At 36.0% G+C, this 6,762-nt stretch overlaps 1 protein-coding gene across 1 annotated transcript in view; it reads right to left on the reverse strand.

Annotated features, from left to right (window-relative positions):
• LOC108973647 overlaps positions 1 to 6,762 on the reverse strand; it is a 136,606-nt gene that overhangs the window by 82,971 nt on the left and 46,873 nt on the right. The window lies entirely within an intron of this gene.

The following is a 6,762-nucleotide window of genomic DNA, read 5'->3' on the forward strand; positions in this document are numbered from 1 at the left end:
AAAAAAAAAAAAAAAAAAACCAAAATGGAGAGATTATCGTAGCTGATGATTAGCTGTATTTAAGAAATGACCGAGCTCAAAAAGGTACTTCTCGTAGGAATAAAAAATAAAAGAATTCTCTACTAGAAGATATGATATAAAAAAAATATCACAAATGGATAAAATGAAGACGCTCAAAAGGTTATCGACGTCATCCAACGTGTTGTGCTGTTTCAGACCATAGCGAGAAGGTCAATGACTGTATTTTCGGAAACCTATCCCTATATTGATTGGTAAGTTTTACTATAAGATTTTCATCACTAGAGCAATGCCTTGCAGCAGTGTTGCCCCGTATCCGCTTGACTCCTGCTGGCATTGAGTTCAACCCGGCCCGGAAGAATTTTACTGCTGTGTCTGTGCCAAAAGGCTCCATCCAGACTCCAACTCGGTTAGATGTAATAGATACAATGTTTGCAGAAATCTTAAGACCTGCTCAGGCCTTAAGGCACACAGGGAAAAAATGAAACGTTTTGTTCATTTCGGCCAGCTAAATATTTTTTTTTATCAGATCTAAAACGGCTTGATCAGTATATGGAGAATCACATGTATTCAGTTTAATTTGATAGAGATGGTAACATTTATCTCCGAGTAGTTACGTCACCAATGCGTTGAAAGATATACTGATGGAGCTGATTGAACTGGTTAGTTACGCCAAAGAAGAATATAACTGAAAAATTATTTTAAAAATTCAAATAAGTTAATTTGGTATGTGTTTTTTATTTTTAGTTTTAATATATACAAAAATATAAAAAACGTAGAGTGTTTTGAAAATTTCACACCAGCCCCTTAAATGCGAAAAAGATCTGATACTGTCCCATAAACATAGCCAGCTCTTCGTTTACGTTTGTTCTTTCATATGAGCATAAGAGTAAAACTGTTCTTTAAAAAACTTTAGATTTGCTGATAATCTACGATAATATTTCTGTTTTAGCTTTTTCTGAAATATTTACAAGCTTGGCATGCAACTTTTCCACGACCTTGAAAATATTGCCTTAGAATCGGCTGCTATTAAGCAACAGTACATTACAATGATCTTTTTTGATGAATGATACTACGCTTACTAGAAGTCCATTCTAACACTAAATTTTAAATTAAATTAAACAGGGCTATTTGAAAAATTACTTGACTTGTGTAAAGGTCTAATAGTGAATAATGGAGAAGTGTGCATTGCGCTGCTGATAACTGTCTTTGTGGTGTGTGGATGACTCAGTGGCTTCGGTTGTACGCTTCTTGGCATCGTCCTCATTATCAACTCATAATAGTGCTGTTATTTGTTATTGTTGTTGCATTATATTGAATACAATTTATGCGCCATTGTCACAATAATCCACACCACACCATAATAAGCGCATACATGGAATTATATGCATACATACACACATGCATATGTGTGCGCATAATGCGATCGCTGCTGGCTGGACCAAATGCCGCAATAGCCGTATCAAAGCGATTGCAGGCGTGCGAGTCAACGAGATGATTATATGCTGAAGGAAATTTCGAGCATTAGATTTAGTGGCTGTGTAATCACTGCAAGCTGCTAGAGTTCAAATGGCGCTGCAAGCAAACGCATATTGACTACAGTATAGATAGTAGTGACACGTGAGGATGCACCTCAGTTCTGGATTACTAAGCAGAGGAATATTGTAAAAAATATCGCTTACTGAATAGCTTTTTAATAACTACTGAATTTTATTTGAAATTTTTTATATAAACTTAACGTTAAATTATTTTATTGAAAACAGAAATGAGTTTTTTCTGAAGTTATTTTAATATGGCAAAGCCTTCTAGAAGTCCTTCCACATACTTTTTAAAAAGTGAAAGAAATATTAAGGTGGTAAAGTAATATAATTTTTTAGTAGTTTTATTATAAAAACTTTTTAAGCGAAGTAAAAAGTATCGATTTTCAGCATTATAAGTAAGCCTTTAAGAACCAGGACTGTCAAAAGCTCTCCCACCTTTCTTCACAGCATCTCCATAGTTATAATTTTGGTTTTGCGGCGGCAGTGAAGGGTTTTAATACCATGACGGAAAACTTGAAGTCGATACCGTACCGTTTGTACCGAATACATCCAAAAATCTTGTTCTTTAGATGTTATTGTTATGTTAGGTCTGAAAAGCCTTTAACTAAGAGGTTCTCTTTTTATTGAACCAAGTCAAGACAACACCATAGAAATATGCGTCTTCTATGGAGCACAACAAGACCTTTAACGAGCTGTCGAAAAATATTTCAACTCTGTTAGTAGAACTTATCATATTTCTATTGCAAACTGCATTGCCCGTGGTGGCCGGGCAGGCTTGCAGAACTCAAACCGCTAAACCCAATTTTCGACGGTTTTCAAGTATGAATTAGCCGATACTGCTCCAATATCATACTTCACGTTCGATATTCGTACGAAGTTCATCAATTGTCACTGGCTACTTTGTATGAGTCATAGAATTGACGTACCACTACAGGAAATAGACTAACGGCGTCAAATCGCATGACCGAGGCAGCCAATTGACTGGGCCATTTCGTGAGATAACGGATTCACCAAATATGGTTTTCAATAAATCGACTGGAACGTTCACTTTCGGCGCCGTCCAAGTCCATATCATCCAGTTCGGGTCAAGAAGATTCCGTTATCATTGAGCGGTAGACCAAAGACGCCGCCGGCCCATAAACCGCTCAAACCGTAATTTTTTTGATAAGTAATGGTGACTCATGGATTGCTGCCTCACAAATAACACATCTTTTGCTTATTAACGAAGCCATTCTGTCAGAAATGAGCTTCATTGCTGAAGATAATTTATTCGATGAAAGGACAAGGCACAAGGACGCCACAGAGATGCCAAACGATTAAGAATGACGTGCGAGAGATGGATCTGGGTTATCAATACTCTCGACACTTCGGGCCCTTCTTTGTCTCCCTGGCACGGGAGCATTTTGCCTGTGGATTGCCTGTAGATGGCCAACTTTTGTACAGTCCCTATTGAAAATCCCGTTATCTAGTTTATGTTCGACCAAAGAAAGTCATTCACCACTGGTAAGGGTTTTCATTGCTAACACTATGCGGCATAATCAACTTTTTCCAGGTATTGGATCAAAGTAATTGTTACTCCAGATATTGAACTGTAATGAAAGTACTTTCACTGTTTTCTCCAGTTAGACTACGAAAACGAACTATTTTCCCTCGAAGATCGATATTAGATATAGTGGAAAATTATTAAATATAATAATTAGTGACTAAATCATCAAAGTTTTCTTCTTATTTCTACGTGTTATTTTGTGGTCAAACATTTATGACAGATACTAAATGTGGCCAAAGTCGTGTCAAACGTGAGCCTGCGATAATCTAAAAGCATCTTGGTAGTTTGAAACACTTAATGCAGCTTAAATATCCATTTTTTAAAAGTCTGGCTCTCAAAGGCCAAAAACTGTTAATCTCGTTTTCCAGCAAAACTACGCGTATATAGAATTTATCACGTTACCTCAAACTTTATGATAAAAATTTACAAACTGCATTTTTTGGGTATTTATATTTGTATATTTTGCCTTATTTTTTTAAAACTTATTGTATTATGTTTGAAACACACTTTTTTTATTAAGTATATTTTTTTGTATTCTTATATTCACCTAACATTGGCAAAAAATGCTATTTTTCAATCAAAGCTCTGATCAAAATTTATCTTTTCAAAAATTATTAACGCTGGTCTAAAGCTTTTAAATTGTATGAATAACCGTTTGGTAATGTTGAACCACAATGATAAGGGCACTAATATGTATGCCGTGCGACACACTGGAAATACTATCCAGAAATTAAGTGAAACACCAAAGCTAAATTGCTGCTGGCCCCATAAAGCTGTTACTCAATATGACTCAGGCATTGCGGCGCTCTCTGGTTACATCGGTGGCAAATGCGTAAAGCTACTTTAAGCTCAATCACAACGGCGTAAGCCTGCATTACGCCAGGTATGTGGCATCAAAATTAAATTAAGGTATGCTAAATGTTGAGCAGCTCTAAGCTAAAGGGTTGCAAAGTGCTCAATGAACATAATTGTTCTAATCTAGGGTGCGGTAGCTAATTTGGTGTAGTATGTAACTAACGTTAGTGCGAGCGTGGTTCAAAACTCCGCTGGGAGAAATTTCTAGATAGCAGTATAACTTACTCTAAACACTTGCAAAAGTATTTGCTATTGAGAAGTGCTTTCGCCTGACACCGATTATAAATCATTCGATTCTTTTAAAGAAATAATCGGATAAAATTGACCGAACCACTGGCAACTTTTACTTGCTATTAGAGGACCCATCCACGTTTTACCATGGCTGATACATAGGTAGTACAACTAATATCATCTACATATATGTATGATTTCTATTATTTAGATTATAACAATTAGTTAAGGAGATATCGCATTTTTGGTGAAGCAACTTGTGTTAGTTTACAAAAAAATTGATCAAAAAGCATTTGGTGCGTTAAGTTAGTTAGTTTTTGGGGGAAAATTGAATTTGAGCTGTGCACCAGCCTAGTGGACTGCATATTATGAAACGGTTCTTTTGCGTAGCAAGACAAAAAATCGGCTGGCAAGGTTATGGCATCAGTCAGGATGCCCAGGGTATACTATTCATCAAATGATTACTGAGCCCGTTTTAATTCATTGCACTGTGCATTTGGTTGCAGTTCTATTTCACTATTCCCAATATTTAGCAATATACTTATCCTTCGAAAAGATTGCTGTACTATATCTCAAATTATAATAGACCTTTTTATCAAAACTTCAGTTATGCCGCTATATTTTTATTCTAGATATTGCATTTGGTTTGTTATGATTGCATTTGCGTCCTTCGCCCATAATCTAATAAAGTATCCGCAAAGCCTTGACGGCGCTTGTTATGCATTCTTGTTCTCTCCAATAGTTAGCAGGTATAAAAAAAAATTTAATGGCTACCCATAAATGTACTGAATCATCGAATTTATTACTTAAGAACGAACAACCCTGTCCACATTATGAAAACTTGCTATTGGTCTACAGATGTCGCCTCTATCGGATCCCATGTAAAACATTCCAAAATTACAAATTAATTAAAAATGAAGAATTAGTTGCAAAAAACATTTGCTAGTGGATCAAATTGTGGATCTAAACCATTCTCGAATCTCCTTGAACACACAAAAAAAAGTTCATCGAAATCGGTCCAGCCGTTTAGAAGCAGTTCGTTTACAAACACACGGTCAGAAGATTTTTATATATAAAGATTATCAATATATAATTGCATCAGCGGTGAGTCCACTGCTTGCTCACAGGACAGTGCTTGTAAAGTCAGTCTAGTTAAGCGCTTGTTGGATTTTAGCTCATTACTTCAATTAGTTATTAACTGCTACAATTTAGCGTGCATTTCGAAAGTTTTGCTTTCCGCTAAGCAATATTTGTGCGCCTTTTAATTTATAATTAATGTAGTACTCACAATCCCCCAGCGAGCAGCAACTTACTCGGCGTATAAAGTACGTTTGCGTTCTACTCCTATATTTTAAAGCCAAGCTACACTTCTCCCAAGTGCTTAAGTCAGCAAGTGGCAAAGTATGGCAACTCACTTAATTCAATTTATTTCAATACTTTACATTATCTCTCAAAGCTACTTTCATTTAGTTATTTATAGCAGCGTGAAATTGTGTGCTTGTAGTTGTTTTGCGAGTACGTAAGTACCGTTTGTCTATTTCCGTTTTCGACACTTCAAAATAATTCCCTCCTTTGTGCGCTGAGTGCGATCTCCCAGTGCATCTAATTTGCTTTGCGCACAAGCACAAACGGTTATTGCTACGGTCAAAGGCAACTCTTTAGCGGCGTAAGTACGCATCTTTATCTATCAGTGCCATTGTCTAATTTCGACTGCAACTGCAAGCTGCGCAAAGCGGAAATGGTATTACTGAAAAGTAGAAAGTGCCGTAAAAGGCAGGCAATAACGGTGAAAAAACTAAAAAAAAACATATCAGAGAAGCTAGTGTAAGAGTAAGGAGCAGAAAATAATCATAGAAATACGCATTAAAAAATAATGAGTTTGAAACTCATATAAGGCAAGAGCAGTGTTTGGTTGCCATCTCTCTCGTTTCATGGCACATACAATATTCATACATGTATTATAATATATTGTCGTAAGTCAACTAAATATGTCTAAATGCATATTGTCGTCCTGCGCTTCTTCAAATCATGAAAGTAATGCTCAAACTCGTTTTTGGGATAGCTTCAGCCCTTTACGCGATTTTCAGCTATCTTGTGAAACGACGACCTCTTGATTTTTGGAAGTACTTATGTAAAAGTCAGCTATTTCTGGCGAATATGGACAGCAAAGTTTTAATCTTTAAATTATCTAGGGCTGTAGAAATCTAAACCAGCCCTCTGCAGGATTGAAGGTTGAAAATTGTAATAGCTACATGCCCTATGCCCAACTAATTCGTAGTTTTAATTCCTTAAATAATATGTCTTCAAATTTAGCGTTTCCTGCAAAAACACCACCAAAAATATATATCCCAACTTTTCTTTCTTTTTCAGCACAATTGAAGGGTTTAATTAAAACAAAAAAAAAAAAATATATATATATATATATGAGTACGTTAATCTCTGTAAACTTACCAAATCCGCAATATTCGCCACCTGTATAGCTGTCTCTTATACACATCTAGATGTGTATAAGAGACAGCACACATACATGCATGCATATATGCTCACACATACACACAATATCCATTTACG

Source organism: Bactrocera latifrons, unplaced genomic scaffold (genome assembly GCF_001853355.1).
Source record: "Bactrocera latifrons isolate USDA-ARS-PBARC rearing strain unplaced genomic scaffold, ASM185335v1 scaffold_5, whole genome shotgun sequence".
Lineage (NCBI taxonomy): Eukaryota > Metazoa > Arthropoda > Insecta > Diptera > Tephritidae > Bactrocera > Bactrocera latifrons.